The sequence below is a fragment of the Doryrhamphus excisus genome, chromosome 8 (assembly GCF_030265055.1).
Source record: "Doryrhamphus excisus isolate RoL2022-K1 chromosome 8, RoL_Dexc_1.0, whole genome shotgun sequence".
Taxonomy (NCBI): Eukaryota; Metazoa; Chordata; class Actinopteri; order Syngnathiformes; family Syngnathidae; genus Doryrhamphus; species Doryrhamphus excisus.
In genome coordinates, this window is record NC_080473.1 from 12,207,798 (window position 1) to 12,224,988 (window position 17,191).

At 39.7% G+C, this 17,191-nt stretch overlaps 1 long non-coding RNA gene across 1 annotated transcript; it reads right to left on the minus strand.

Annotated features, from left to right (window-relative positions):
* Positions 1-1,202: 1,202 nt before the first annotated feature.
* Positions 1,203-16,307, minus strand: LOC131135029 (uncharacterized). The gene is made up of 3 exons (XR_009131520.1): positions 16,193-16,307; positions 13,947-15,751; positions 1,203-5,417 (listed from the first exon to the last, which is right to left on the minus strand). It is a non-coding gene; the product is annotated as an uncharacterized LOC131135029 (long non-coding RNA).
* Positions 16,308-17,191: the final 884 nt, after the last annotated feature.

Below are 17,191 nucleotides of genomic sequence, written 5' to 3' on the forward strand. Positions count from 1 at the left end.
CCATTCAAAGTAAGAAATGTTAATTGACAGACTTAGATGCTGTGATCTGTAGCGCTGCAGCGGCAATGTGATGCACCATTATGAGAGAAAACAGATCATTCAAGGGGAAGTATGCGCCCAAATCTGATGTGAGAGCGCAGATAATAAAGTCGCTCATAGTCCAGTGTGAAAAATCTATAAAAGTCATAACACATTCTGTTACAGCACTGCAACATACAAATGAGTGTTCACTGAGGACTGTATGGGTGTTGGGAGAAAACAGAAAAACGACGGGACAGTTGTGAAGGAGTGATGCTGCTGCTGGAGAGACCTTACTTAAAGGTAAACAAAAAGAGGAATTGTGTGACAATCAAGCAAATCCCAAAGTTAATTCATTTTCTACCGCTTATCCTTACGAGGGTCGCGGGAGGTGCTGGAGCCTATCCCAGCTGGGCGAGAGGCGAGGGACACCCTGGACTGGTTGCCAGCCAATCAATTAACCTAGCATGTTTTTGGAATGTGGGAGGAAACCGAAGTACCCGGGGGAAACCCATGCATGCACAGGGAGAACATTCAAACTCCACACAGAGATGGCCGAGGGTGGCTAACCACTCGTCCACCGTGCAGTCCTCAAATCCCAAAGTCAGCTACAAAAATAACAAGAAAATCTGAAACCTCTGCATGTTTAAAGTGACACTCGGTTATTTGTTGCTATAATTTAATTTATTCTATTTTTTGTACAGTCAAACCTATGTTATTTATGTGAAATAATGACATTTATGAATTTTTAAAAAATATGAAAATTATGAAAATTATGAAATGTTGTCCTTTTAAACGCAATGTAGGTGCCCAGTTCAATAGAGAGATGTTGAGGGTTTCATTGTATGTGATATACATACATATGAGCGAATCTGCTTGATGCAAGTTAAGGCAAAATAAAGTTTGGACCTTTGATGTGAAAACATTTGCATAAACAGACCTTAATTCAATTTTCATTAATTAAATTAATTTTCATTTTTAGTGTATTGACTAGTTACTGAGTTGCTTTTGGGAAAGGGCCATTGCAGTCCACATTGAAGAAGTCGGTCAAGATTTCTTAACATATTTTGGGAAAAAAAAACCCTGATCGAGGGAAGCCACGAAATTCGAAGCTCTGGTGGACATTGCTATTAAAGTCAACAGGCAGTAGAGACACAAAGAAAAGTAATGTGAAAGTTGTTTTTTAATACAAATGTCATTCATCCATCCCACAAAACAGCTTACACAAATAACATTACAGTTGTCATATTCCAGTGTTGAAGTGAAAATGTCTCAGAATGAAAGCAACGTTTCATTGGCATTACTATAACTATACTGTAGTATCCTTATACACAGTATAACAGGAAATATAAATATACAGCGGATAATTGGATGAACTAGTAATGCATGACCTTTGGAATATCAGATTGTTTGTATGTTTGAACACAGCTGACAGTTATTTAGCTGACAATGTGAGAAATAATAAACAAATATTCAAATTGATGAGTTAATCATTAGGTTTTTGAATAAATGTTTCTTTTCAAAACTATAATTATTTTCCTTTTTTTTTTTTGCTTCGTTGAACCTCATTATACCATTGCCTTACCATGCATTTTGCCATTTCTTTTATTCCTCTGGGACTTATGTCTCCTAAATATTCATCAGCAATTAGAATATTTCCAGCATCCACTTATTCTCAACATTTTTTTCCCTCCAATCTGAGGCATCCGAGATGCCTTGGCAGGCTAAAAATCAGTTCAACTAATGCATCATGAAAAAAGCATGAGTATTTCATTATACAGTCGTTGACAGGCTGAGACTCAGAATGAACATTTGTGAATACAGATGTGGATTGAACATCGGTTTTATTTCACTCTTGTGCGTCAAGTCCCAGGTGCGTGCAGCTGTTTTTCCTGTGGCTTGGAAGGCGCTTCCCATTAGTGGTGTGAACGCAAATTTATTTGTAGAGTGATTAAAAATAGGTACCAAAATGAACACACAAAAACATGATGTTACATTGCGAAAAGAGAAGGTGTGTGTGTGTGTGTGTGTGTGTGTGTGTGCGTGTACACTGAGGGGGTGGCTGGGTGTCTGTGGGCAAAGCAGATGGCAACAAAATGACCTCTGGGCTTTTTGCTTGTTTGGCATCAAGTCAAGTTAAAATTTGTCTCAACCAAATTTAACATTAAATTCATGCAGAAAACCACAGTAATAAAATATTTTATTTAAGAATTTTTTGGGAATTAATATATTTATTCATATCCCTGACACTATCCCTGACAAGAGCATGACAGCACTTAGAATTGTTATTAAAACAATGACTTTTCTACTTCTAGGTCTGTTGAAGTTTTTCACAATATCAAACAGCAGTATTATTTTGGGATCAATATTAAAACCTTTGACTGTAAAAATTTTCAGGTTTAAAGTTATACCCGAAAAAATATGTAATTTAAAGACTATACATACATATATATGTATGTATATATTTTGGTCAACCTTTAAAAAGCCACACTGGTAAAGCCTCTACTTCCATCAAAGTAAACCTGAGCCGGTTAAATGATTTTTATATATTTGCTTGTGTACAAACATTTTAAACTTTGTGAGCTATGATACATTTCACTGGCTTTGCTTACGGTTGACTTTTGAAATGGAGTATATGATGCATCAATTCAATTAAAGGAGAGTGATGGCACATGTCTGTTCTGTGCACTCAGCCATTGTGCTTTTAGGGACCAATTTTTTAAAGATACATTTTCACATCAATTATTAATTTGTTGTCAAGGTATTTCATCTGTAATGGGAGCAGTTTAAAGAAGAATTGCACTGCAGTTCCTTTTTTTAGCAACAATTTCCATGATAATGCAGGAAGGGGTTGTGTGTCCAAACCAAAACAAGGGTGTTTCCATTCACCGTGATGCACATTTAAAATATTGTTTACTAGCAACATACACCGTCTGGACAAAAAAAAAATCAAGAGCCTCCCATTGGGTATTTACTGCATGAGTGATTGTTTCAGTGGCAGTGTGTAGCTTCTCATTTCTTACACAACTATCTTGAACAATTTGCGTGATGTTCATCTGTTTCGGAAGGGTCAAATTATCGGCATGCATCAAGCACAGCTGACTACTGAAACTACTAAAATTGTAACTTTCCAGAAAAAACAACAACTTTCCAATGCATTTATAAAAGTCAAAACACAGTAATGAAACTTTGAGTAGTGGTCTCTGTCTCCCGCCATCATTAAGATCTTGGCAAAAAATGGATGCAACTCTGGACAGAAACAAAAGTTGTGACATTGGAGATGCTTGAAATCAAAGCTAGAGAAAATATTGGAATTTTTTTCATCTTTTCAACAATGTATCCAACTGCTTATAGGACAGCTTGTCTCCATCTGTATTGTTAAGTAAACTGTAAAGTCAAAAGATTATTGTTGATCCTGCAGATGTTTGTGTTTGTAGCATTTGGACTTTGCAGAGTGTTTGCCCCTTTTTCAGCCACCGTACATAACTGTCTGCGTCTGTTTGTACTTGGTGAAACAAAAAAAACAAACAAAAAAACAATCCAGTAATGCATATGTTGTATGTTGTGTTATCGTATTTCCCCATGTTCTTTTCAGAACAGATTTCAAATGAAAACACTGCCAAAATTCACAATAATACTTCAAAATAAAATGATTATAAAAAGTCAAAAGTTATTTTTACATGGCAAAAAACGCTGTGGTTGTGATATGGTTCATAAGTCTACTTCCAAGCTCCTGACTGATTGATGATCAGCTCGTCCTTGGTGCTTAGATGCACCGGGCTGTGTGTGTCAGTACAAAAGCGGTGTGCTTTACTGCAGAGATCCATGTCGGTCTAGTGTTGAGGTGAGGATTCAGACCAGTCCTTGTTCACCTTCAGAGTCCCAGATTATATCCAGAATGACATGCAACTTTAGGGGAAATGTTGCAAGCCAATGGCAGGTCATTTTTGGTGTTTTTCCATGACTGCAAACAGGCAGTAAAAGCCTCCCATTAGTACCAGTAATGTAAGACAGTATCAACGGGTTCTGCTCATTCCCATTGCTCATTCCTGTCTCGATTTGTGTGACATTGTCTCAGTTTCACACTTTCACATCTTTGACGGTACTCCATTCCGGCTTGACAGATTCAATCAAAGAGGCAGGGCACCAGGAAATAAACCATTACTCTTTGACACCAAGCATCCATGGAGGGATCGTTGCTGTTGTGAGAGCTGATACCCACGGTTGATTTGGCAACACCCTCTCGATCCATTTTTGTGTTTTATAGTGTGAACATGAAAAGGCAAATCGCACAAAACTGTGTTAATTCAATTACATCTGTCATTTTAGTTAGAGCATAGCAACGTCCATGGTAATGGAAGCTTAAGTAAACATGTCATGATGTTAATCTGGGCCGCAGGAAATGAATGAAATATAAACTGACGTGTGCAAAATGTGAATAACTGAGTATGTGTATCTAGACGACACATATGCCCATGTACGCTGTTTCTAAATATAGCTGAATATATTGTACGCTGAATATTTTCCCGGTATCAAATAGATGTGTATACGTAGACAAAGCCGAGCAGCAAAAGATTAAGTATGATGCCGATGACCCCCAGCAGTGCCAGGAATCTCTCTTCTGGTGTGCTCGGGTATGGACAAGTTAGTTCCATGGAATTCTTTTTTTTAAAACTGCTTGCTACAGTAAATAGAAATGTACAACATTGTGTATTTATCTGCTGATATGCACATTAAGATAAACTTTTAAAAGTGAGGCACAAAAGTCCTTCAGTTGATTGGTCAAGTGACATTTGAGCTTTCATTGTTTCTATTAAAACTATATGCAGTGTCCTCTTTATTCATTGGTCTGTAATTATTTATCTGGCAGTGAAATAAACCCTATCCCACAAATAAAAACAATAATCTTAATATATATTACAGTGTGATATGACACAGCACAGTTAATCCACCATCAAGCCCCATTTTCATAGAAATGCAATGTAATGACTACAGGCAGTGTCAGCAGTCATTTGGCAGGAGGCTGTCTTAAGATGACAAGCTGGATATGAGCAGGAAGGGAACGAAGACTTGACATTGGCAGCAGTCTTCAGGAAATGGAGTAGAACTGTCCTGGATGGTGACTATCCAGCCAAGGATCCTCCCATCCGACATGTATGGCAGTAGGAATGTTGGGAATGGCGCCAACTGTCCAAAGCGCTTAAGTGACCGAGGTGTATATGTAGACAAATATGACGACTAAAAGATTGAGAATGGTTCCGATGATGCCCAAGACGGCTAAAATTCGTTCTTCTCGATCATTCGTGGAGTCCTCCTGTCGTGCATGAGTGCTGCATACATAGCGGCTGCCGGGGACCATGGTTACCATCACAGAACCCCAGCGCCACAGGGCACGATGCCTGGATATGAAAACAGCAGAGAGGAGGGTGAGATATGCATTTAGATGTGAAGACATTGGTGAACACAAGTCTGAATGTTGCACAATACTCAATACTAGTACCTAATGTGCTAATTTTGTGTCATTTGTGGAATATTCACCCTGGTACACCCTGGACTGGTGGCCAGCCAATCACAGGGTACATATAGACAAACAACCATTCACACTCACATTCATACCTATGGACAATTTGGAGTCGCCAATTAACCTAGCATGTTTTTGGAATGTGGGAGGAAACCGGAGTACCCGGAGAAAACCCACGCATGCACGGGGAGAACATGCAACCTCCACACAGGGATGGCCAAAGGTGGAATTGAACTCAGGTCTCCTAGCTGCGGGGCCTGTGTGCTAACCACTCGAACGCCGTGCAGCACATTTGTGGAATATATCATTTGTAAATATGATCATATCTGTTTACACTTTTAAGATACAGTAGGTGCTCTACTTTATTTACCTAGTTTACTTTACAATAAGCATAACAACTTTTTCAAATTTGGTAAGATTTGAAGTGACAAGAATTGACAACATCGCTCTTTGAACACGTGGTCTTTTATTAACTAATATATTACACAGCACAGCAGCAACAGAACCAATGTTGTGATACCAGTATGGTAGTGGTTTTCAATTTTTTCAACCCCACCCCACTATTTGAGAATCACTGTGAAAAGGAGCAAACCGCAAACTCTGATGACTTACGTCTAAACAACATTGTTTTAAAGTGCATGCAGCAATAGATAAAGTGGTACTTACTTACTTAAGGGCATCTACATCAGGAGGTTACCTACACTTACATCTGTTAATGCAAATGTTTGGAGGCACCAGCGATTATTTGCTTTTGTAGACCACATACCCGGTGAATAGAGGAGTTAATTTACTATAAATAACATTTGGTGGGCCGTACGGTGGCCCTAGTGTTTTGCACTGTTGATCTGGGTTCTAATGTCTGTCTGGGCATGTCTGTGTCTCCCCTGAAGGTTTTTTTTCCAGTTCTTCCAGTATCCTCCCACATTCCAAAAGTAAGTGAATTGGAGTTTGTCCAATGGTTGTTTGTCTTTATGTGCCCTCTGACTGGCTGGCGACCATTCTAGGTTTACTCTACTCAGCTGGGATAGGCTCCAGCATACCCTTGCAACCATAGTGAGCAAAGGCGGCATAGAAAATAGATGGATGAATGATATTTGGTTAAATCACAAACATTTCCACATATTTAAATGTTGACTGACAACTAATAGTGTCATACTCATATCATTTCAATGAAATCCTGCTCTCGTGATCGCGATAATAATGTTGAACTTGACACTGATGGCGTCATTACTGTTCTTCTCTAAACACTGAAAGGTGTATCTTTTTTTCCAAAATAGATGATGTAATCACATCATTACTTTGGATTGCATCACATTCATTCATGAATACCAGAGTGCATTTACCGAGACACAAACTGTTCCTCCATGCTTGTGCCTTCTCCAGTGAAATGTGCTTGTACGTACCTCTTGTTTATTATTAATTATTTACAAGATTAATTATTCATTCATTCACTTTTTAAGGTGAGCTGGAGCCTATCCCTGCTGATGGGCAGGTCATTTTAATTTTTTATTGTGTTTTTCTCTCTAAATTGCCCATAGCTATAAATACAATGTACCAGCCGAAGTGATTGAATGGTAATCTTGTTACACAGGATTCATTCATTCATTTTCTACCGCTTATCCTCATGAGGGTCGCGGGGGTGCTGGAGCCTATCCCAGCTGTCTTCGGGCGAGAGGCGGGGTACACCCTGGACTGGTCGCCAGCCAATCACAGGGCACATTTAGACTCACATTCATACCTATGGACAATTTTGAGTCGCCAATTAACCTAGCATGTTTTTAGAATGTGGGAGGAAACCAGGAGGAAAACCCACGCATGCACAGGAAGAACATGCAAACTCGACACAGAGATGGCCGAGGGTGGAATTGAACTCGGGTCTCCTAGCTGTGAGGTTTGCGCGCTAACCACTAGACCCCTGCATAGGATAAACAGTATAAATGGTAGATGGTGGGATGAATGGATGGCTGAAGTTCAATGAAAACATCCTCTGTCACTAAACATTAGGGGTGATGTGATATTAGTGATGCCTGTTAAAAATGCTGGATGCTAATAAGGAGAGGAAGTGTAGTCCTCAAGAGATTGTGAAGAGCCGGGATAGCGACAGTGTGCACAAGTAATATATGTGTGGGTGTCAGCTGGGGTTAGAATGACTTCCTGCCACAGACGGGGAGACAGTATTGAGCTGTCCATAATAAGGTCCACTGGTCAATTGCCTTGCTCGGTCCAGTCAATAATTCCGCCATTACCAATACGCTCATTGACAAATACAGACTTTTACACATGCTGTGCTCAATTATAAAACAAATGTGCATGGACCACAGCAGCCTTACTCCTCCCTAGTTGTTGTCTATTGTTTTATTTTCTTGATATGCTGGTTGAACATTCTAGCATCCAGCAGCTGTTCTGGTAGCCCAGGGGTTTGTGTGGGTGAGTGTGTGTGTGTGTGTGTGTGTGTATGAATGGGAATGCAGAGTAAAGAGAGTAAAGACAAGGGCATACTGTAGTATTGTTTTTGATGCAGCTTAGTCATTCAACAGTGTAACATGATTATTTCCAACCCAATTAGAGGAAATGCAGGGCACACCTCAAAAGTCATCGGCTGTAGGAGGGCATTGATTGAAGATTCATTTCCGTGTGATAATCTTTACATTATAGTTTGACTTGTTTGTGAAAGGAAGAGAAGCAAGTTGACTGGCTTCAGAATGATTTATCGTAAAGACGTCAAGCTTGCTACTCTAAATAAATCAGATTATTTTCCAAGAACAAACCGTCTCCCCGGACACTCCCTCATCCACTCTACTCCAACATCCTTCTTCAAGGTCATACATCTTAATGAGTTGAAGCAGCTCAAGCATAAAGTCAATTCAAATAATTATTTGAATGCAAACCTTCCATTTCAGCAATTCAAGCGTCTGCCATTAAAGCACAGTACGAAGGAAGACAAATCAAATTGGTTTGTTTGATAAACTGTGACATGTTTTGGAGTGATCATATTCTACACCATGTGATTGATGTTTTTCTGTAATACATTATATTACACTCCTGATCAATATTTTAAGACCAGTTCAAAAATTCAAGGATTTTGAATTTACTGTAAAGTGAACAGTAAATTCCATCAAAGTCGACAATCCAACCACATTCAAAGAGAGAAAGCTGTTTTTTTTTACATTTAACATGCAAATTCCACATGGAGATGCCCAACAGAGATTTGAACCTTGTTTTAATTTAATTTAATTTAATTTAATTTAATTTAATTTAATTTAATTTAATTTAATTTAATTTAATTTAATTTAATTTAATACTGTTACTTTTGAGTAGAAACAAATGTTGGTAATAAAATAAAACACAAGTTTAAAATGACATAAAAATTTTGTTTATGTATTGAAAAAATACTGAACTCTTGTAGTATCGCATGAAATCAAACCTTTCTGTATCGTTGCAACCCTATAAATAAGTGCAAAATGCAAAGTAAAAGCTATGCATCATAAGGGATTCACCAGTGGCGTTCCCAGTGAATGAGCAATGTAAAGCTTTCCCATGAAACCCATGCATAATATTGATCATAATTAGTGTAGAATGCAGCTCAGCGTAGTTCACTCTCAAAGTAATTCATATATGGTATGATATGAATTCCCTACAGATGGTGCGTCTGCGGCGAAGCATACATTAGCCAAGTCTGAATCATTTTTATCCAATCACTATGATCTCATGGTAATAGCAAAACAGAAATAGGATCCTGTGAAAAGCATGCATGATTTACCACAAGGGGAAAGGAATGAACATCTCTGGTAGCTGTAAGACGGGGTGTCCAAACTTTTTCCACCGGGGGCCACAACCAGAAAAATGATAAGGTTAAAGATATTTCAAGATTTGGAGATATATTAGAGATATCAAGATATTTGTGATTGAGGTGGAAAGGGTATCATGAGGAACATTGGTCTTTGCTCCCCCCCAATAATTTCAACATTATTTTTCCCAACCTAATTTTCCAAAAATGACAATTTGTTTTGTCTGTTTCTCATAAGATTATAACTTTTTTTAAAAACAAAATTTCTCTCTTTCCAACTCAATGCTACTAAACGTTTGTCATTTATGCTATTTCAACCATTTTCTGGGAAATTTTATTCTTGTAATTATGACTTTATTCCCATTATAATTTGACTTTTTCTGAAAAAAAAACACAACTTCAGTCAGGGGCGGCACGGCGGTCTGGTGGTTAGTGTGCAGACCTCACAGCTAGGAGACCAGGGTTCGGTCCCCGCCCTCGGCCATCTCTGTGTGGAGTTTGCATGTTCTCCCCGTGCATGCGTGGGTTTTCTCCGGGTACTCCGGTTTCCTCCCACATTCCAAAAACATGCTAGGTTAATTGGCCACTCCAAATTGTCCATAGGTATGAATGCGAGTGTGAATGGTTGTTTGTCTATATGTGCCCTGTGATTGGCTGGCGACCAGTCCAGGGTGTACCCCGCCTCTCGCCCGAAGACAGCTGGGATAGGCTCCAGCACCCCCGCGACCCTCGTGAGGAAAAAGCGGTAGAAAATGAATGAATGAATGAACAACTTCAGTCAATTCTTGGTTTTGTTTCATAATGTTATGTTATGACAAATATCCATAATGTTCATAGTGTTATGACAAAAATATTTGTATTTAATATTTCAACTTCATGCTACTAAAATTACAGTATTTTTCGTCATAATATTATTATATTATTATATTATTATTGTAAAATTAGCCCTTTTTCTTGTTAGATTATAACCCTTTTCTTTGTAATTGTAGAATTACTGCAGATGTTTCCCTTCTTGCTGTTTTTTTTCTTGTCAATTTATATTTTTAGAGTGCTGTAGACCAATTAAAAACAGCAGGAGCCTGCACTTACAACACTCCTGCTGAATTTGAAAGAATTTTAGGCTAAAGAATATTGTACTATATTTCCTTACACATCCTAATACTGTCAACAGAGCCCTAGAAGCCTGCCTTCATGAGCAGAGAGTGCCAAAGGGACATACATTGTATGGAAGAGACCTCTGAGGTCACACTCGGTATGCTTTCCTATTCTCAAAGAAAACGCATTCAATCTGCTGCTTTTTTTTAAACTTATTCTTCTGACCATGAATTACAAAAAAATGGCCTCCATTCTTAGTGAAAGCGATCACAATATGCTTCTGTGAGCCTAAACTCCCCAAAGCAATGCGTGACAATACCTGTGAATACTGATAGTCCCACTAACTCCCACTGGAAACACCATGGAAGTGCTGAGAATACAAACACTGTCCTCTTGATTAAGGAAGGACAAAATAGTTGCAGCAGCCCCTTAACCTATACACCCATATCACCCATATTAGACTTTAATACGTCATGGAGAAGGTCTTCTAAAGGCTTTCAGAAAATAGCATCCTGCATATATAATGCAGCTGTGGTGCTTCAAAATGTTACACATAGTGATCAAAGTATTTTATATCCTGGAAATGATGAACATGAGTGATTAAGTCAGAGGCACGAGCAGAGGATGGACCATGTAAGTTTTTGTATATTCGATTATATTTTATACTTCTTCCGAGTGTAAAACCAATTGGATGCTCTCATGGCTTTGTCTTGATCTTTGCCTGACAAATCAGCAAACTGAAATGCTGGCACAATTAATTTTTCCACACATACATTTGCACATTGCATCAATTTCATTTTCAAATCAAATATGGAGACTTAATGTTGCTCTGGAATGATTATCATCCTAGTCCTGTTCATTGTTAGTTTATTTATCGCAGTAATTCGTTTTTTAGTGGCCTGGTTCATAGTCAATGGATTGCTGATCGGTACCACAATTGAGCTGAGCCTCAGTCCATTGTTACGTATGCAATTCTTAATCAATCAATCTTAATCAATTCTTAATCTTAAATAAAAATGCAAATTTCCCCACTGAGGGACGAATAAAGGCATATCTTAATTGCATCCAACATTAGTATTGTATTCATCCTTAAAGGGGACCTATTGTGCTTTTTCCACTTTTCTGACCTCTGATTCCAATGTTTCAGATAACGACTTTTGCGCATTTGGAAGTGAGTCTTGAAAAAAGTTTGGGATGGCTATGAACACTCGGTTTCAGAGGGCGCTCTAACACTGGCGATTTGTGATGTCACAGATTGGCAGGCTTCCTTATATGGGCATGCACCGTAGGCCAGATACACTATAACCGCTCCCCCAAGCTTAGCAATATTAGCAATGTTTCTTTGGGTGTAAGGGAAGCTACATTTGTTTACAATTCTTCATGGGGAAAACATCAGATAGAAGTGGTTGGAGTTCCTGATTCCTTATTAGCAAAAAGTGTATATTTTAATCTGTCAATGGCATTTCATCCTGGACTGTTTTGTGAACATGGACTAGTATGCAGCCGGATTGCTGACAAACTGGAGACAAGCTGGGTAAAGTGTCTTGCCCACGGACACAAAGACAGTGACTGGTTGGAGGGAGCAAGGATCAAACCACCACCCTTCCGGTTTCTGGAGCCACTACCCCACCCTACTAATGCAATAATTGTGATAATTGGTAAGCAAGAAATAAATGAACAATCATGTCAAATGTATTATGAACACCCACTTCACTGTGGCGCACTGAGAGATTTGTCTGGAAGCTAAACATTCAGTAGCAGTCAAGGAAAAAACAGCTGCTGGCACACTTGGAGTAGTTGATTGACAGTGTTATTGATGCAGAAAGTCATCAAATCAATGCTTTTACACCTTGGGTTTTGCTACACTACATGTTGTCTGTGGAGAAATCAATGATAAACAGACACACAAGCACTTAAACATTGCTTAGTCTTAGCTTAAAGGCATAATATTCTTCGGAAAAGGTGTGTAATGCCTATAAAGTAGCTTTAAATAACAAATAACCTCTTGTGTACGTTCTTATCTTCACATCGGGCACCTACAATGATGCACAGAGTGATAGTGTAGGAACCAGATCTGTATGACACTTAGAACGTTCCACAGCCTCATTATGAGCTTGACTAGCCAGTGCTTCTAGAATACGAAGCCCGCGGCCATGAAGGGACTGTCACTTCTCCTCAGCCACAGCCCCCTTCGCCCATGTTTGTGTATGTGTGTTTTTACAGTGTGAGTATGCAAGAGTGCACGAGAGGATGACCGAGGGTGACAGAGTGGTTGCACATGTATGCACTGTATGTGTTACAGCAGGGAAGAAGAGATAATGTGCCTGTATGGGGGGTAAGGTGTTTGGTTGAGTTTGTTTGTAACCATACTACTACCAGTCATATACCTTTCCAGCTAAAAAGCTAGTTTGTTGACGAGTACTTGGTGCCTTTTTAAGAAACATGGTTGACAAAAGCAATATAAATCACTCTCCTGAAGCATGGGATCACTGGAGGGAAGGTGAAATTGAACAAATTCTTTATAATAATAATCGCAAACAAACAATAAACATTGAGATCCTCTTTCAGGAATAACATATTTTTGTGTCCATATACATGGAATAAAAATAATGAAATCTGACTTTTGTGACAGTAGCCCATACTTGTGCTTCCCTTACTATCCCTTACCTTACTTTGTAAATATTGCTGCTCTGGTTATTGCTGCTGCTGGGATAGGCTCCAGCACCCCCACGACCCTCGTGAGGAAAAGCGGTAGAAAATGAATGATTGAATCTTGTGTTCACCACATGATATAATTCATCCATCTATCCATTTTCTATACTGCTATGCTCACTAAGGTCGCGAGTATGCTGGAGCCTATCCCAGCTGTCTTCGGGCGATAGGCGGGGTACACCCTGGACTGGTCGTGATATAATTCAATTTAAAATAATTTTTTTGTAATTTTGGCTTGGTCTAGCTTGATATTATAAATACCGTAGTTTAGAGATGCAACAATTAATCAATGATTAATCGTTTATCAAAATAATCAACATCTATTTTGGTATTAGCTTTGACTTTGGAAAAGTTTTTCCTCATTTCTGTTATGTCATGACCAAACTTTCAACTCTTTGCATTTTATTAATTTTGGTTTGCCCCATCTTTAGTCTAACTTATTACTCGATTAATTGAAACAACAAGCTTCAAATTAATCAACGATGAAAATAATCGTTAGCTTAAGCCCTACTATGGTGTAATAAATCGATTTTAAATGAACTACTATCTCTCTATCTATGAAATATAATCATCTTGCACTGAACTTTGCACTTTTGTTACCAACTACAAAGATCTCTCAGTGTTCTACACAACTGCAAACGACAACAATATCATGAACATTACTAGCATTACTATGGTCTTATAGTCCTGTAATTGACCTTTCACCTTTGACTTTGACCGGCATCCTTAGGAAATGTGATTGTCATTCATGTGTCACATGCATGACACACACACACACACACACACACACACCGGACATATATTTATACTCACCACACATTGCACCAGGGAGACAGCCAGAAACTCCTTTCTTTCTTTTGTTTATCCAAGCATGATGTCCGTTTTTTTCCTGTCTTCTTGCCTGTTGGTTTCTTTCACCTCACTATTCTCCTCCTCGTCCCTCTCCTGGTACTCCCCCCCCCCTCCACTCACTCAACACCGCTGCCCAGGTCCAGCTCTATCGCCAGTGGGAATCCAGGCAGCACACGCACACACACACAGCTCTGGGTGACGTTTGGGGTAAAAATTGCACAGACACAGCTGGCTTGGAAGCTTGGCAGGCACAAGCAAGTCTACATCCCTCACAAGCATGTTCACGGACACAGCGGAGCTCCTCGACAGTCCTTGCGCCCGCACATAAACACCAAGCTGGTCTTTGTAGAGCTGCGGGGTGAGAGACTGTGTGCTGTCCTATTTTATTGTTTTGAGGAATCAGATATTCAGGTCGGAGCCGAGTGAGTCACTGTCTTAATACCTTGATGCCATTAAGAGTCATGGAGAAAAAAATGATATATTCCCGATCCTTCAGGATGATGCACAAAATAGTACTTCCTCAAGCTATGGCTTACCTGGATTAATCCACATGATTAATTAAGGGCAATTTTTAGACCAAATCTAAAAGGTTGATATGGCAGTGGTAAGTGTCAAGATCAAGCTTAATTCTCTGCACATATGCCAGGAAAAAAAACTAATTAAATGTGCATGTCCTCCATCTTGACTTCCACAACTCCACATCTTCTTCCAGGAGTCCATGCTCTCTCTTCACACCTGTCCAATCGCATCCAAGTGGTCACATCCCAGCAAGTTTGCAGCAAGATATTAACGTATCCTGACACACTTAGCAGCTTGTCTAGTGTAAAAAAATAAAAATAAAAAAAAATCTCACAGGATTAAAAGCAATCTGTTTTCTCTCTGTGACGGAAGAAGTTCTTTCCAGAGTGGACTGTCAGCATAAATATTTAACGGGAATCTCTTGCTGTGTCGTTGTCACAGTTAAAGTTTCCATGCTGTCTCTGGCATTGTGCATACGCTGACATGTTTTCTGGTCTACTGCATTTCTATTTTGGTCCTTTTTTTTAAAAACTACAGCTTTCTGCTTGGATTTTTGCTCTGTGGCCTGATTTCTTCTCATATCCCTATGTCACATTTCCGCTGCAACACTTCCCATATGCAAACCGAGGAGCTATGTTTTAGCATGTTCTTCTGTCATTATTGGTCTTGTCAGTGATCCTTCCCTCATACTAAACCAACCACTTCCTCAACTCTACTCCAACTTTCACCTTCGTAACCCTCCAGCTAACCGATTCACTCTGCCTGCCGCCTGTCACTCATCGCCTCCCGTTTGCGGCTTCTTTATTCATCTGACAACTGCTCACTTCTACTCAGGTTCCTTCTACTTATCGTCCCGTGTCTCTCTCATTTCTCCTCTATCTCCCTCTAGCCCTCCTCCGGCATACAAAACACAGCCTTCAAGCTGCTGTGAGTCATGCTGCTCTCTCCTCCCTTTTAGCTTCCATAATATTGCAACTGTTTCCGTTTTTTTTTTGCCGCTTCCTAACAACTCGCCATCGCATGCTCTGTATTTTTCTTAAGCCTACAAACCACAATCATGACTTTGAATCCTTCTGAGACCGAAGCTTGTGGATTGTCTCTTAGGAAAAAAAAAAAGTCTGTATCTCTTTGTTTCCTTGCTGGCGTTCAGATAGATTACAGGTGGTCTCCTTGTTTCTGTTTCACAGTCCAGGCCGTGTTCAGTCCCTCAATGCTGCTTCATTCCTTCCATACATCTTCGTCATACTCTTGAGGAGAGGGGAAAGAAGATAAAGCAGTGGTCAGCGCTCTGCTAAACAGTACAGTAGAGACACCCGAGATAAATTAGAGTCGAAGGATGTAGTGAGTGATGCCCTCAGGATCTGTGGAAGTGACAAGCAAGAAGATATGGAAGGGAGGAGGGTTGCTGTGTGGGTGGAATGTAGAGGATATGGATATGGAGAAAAGACAGAGGAGGAGCTTGCATTCCAATATAAGGGAGAGGGATGGATGGATCTATTAGGGATGGATGGTGGAGAGAGAGATATGGACATACGAAAAGATTTATGGACGGATGGCTGAATGGCTTAAACAAGTTGACTGCTCCTATGAAATATTTGGTGCATCTGTCGTGAATGAAAACGGCTTTTTTTCCCCAAAAAATTATTAATCCATATTAATATTTGATTAAAATTTATTGAATATTTTACCTCAATCGGAAACCTGTCACGCTCTTTCTTTTTTCATCGCTTGCTCTCTCATTGCTTCTCTCCATCCTTCTGTCTGCTCTTGCAGCCCCAGTCTGAGCTATCTCTAAACTGCAGCATCCCTCTCCCTGCCGCCATCCCACCCGCCTCCTCTCGGCGTCTCCCCCTCCCTCACTGTCAACACTCCACATTCCACACTTGCTCTTTTCTGTTTTTTCTCTTTATCACCTTTTGTGTCCATCTTTCATTGTCATACCTTTTAGTTTGATTATTCCACCTGCCCGTTCTAACAAACCTGGAAGCTTCTAGAGGTGGGTCATGTGCAGAAAGTGGAAAGCTCTCCCAACACGTGAACACCATTCATAATCCCGCCACATGAATTATAAACTCACAATACATTGCATTTATGCACGTTCACGCAAAGTAAACACACACTTTACAGCCGTCGGCTCCCAATGGATGACAAAAAGAAAAGCATTGCAGAAAACATAGGCAGGCAGTATGCAAAGTGTTATCCATGCATATGTGAGTAACATTTGTAACCCACAAAACACTCTGGAGGCATCGATAATGAAAGAGCTTTTCCTGCATCTGTAAATCATTGAAAGAATGACACATAGCCCACATGTAGTGTGTGATCTATGACACACACACACAAACATAGTGCAGCTGAGAATAATCGACTCATTTTAAATGGAAATACTCTTTGATAAAGAGTGACTGAATACATAAATGAAACATCAGCGCCAACAGGGTTGTGTGACTATAACCAGAGTGTCTATGCGTGTGCGCGCACATGTGTTGTGTTTGCGTTGTGTATTTGGCTGGTTAGAGCTACCACTACCCTCAAGCATCACCCAATAGAACCATCTGTGCACCCAGCCAACCAATGTGTGTGTGTGTGTAAAGGATGCCTTATGTTGTCTACATTATTAATTTTAATGTTTTCATTTAATGGGCTCAGCGGCTCAGGAGGTAGAGCAGGTAATCCAGAAACCGGAA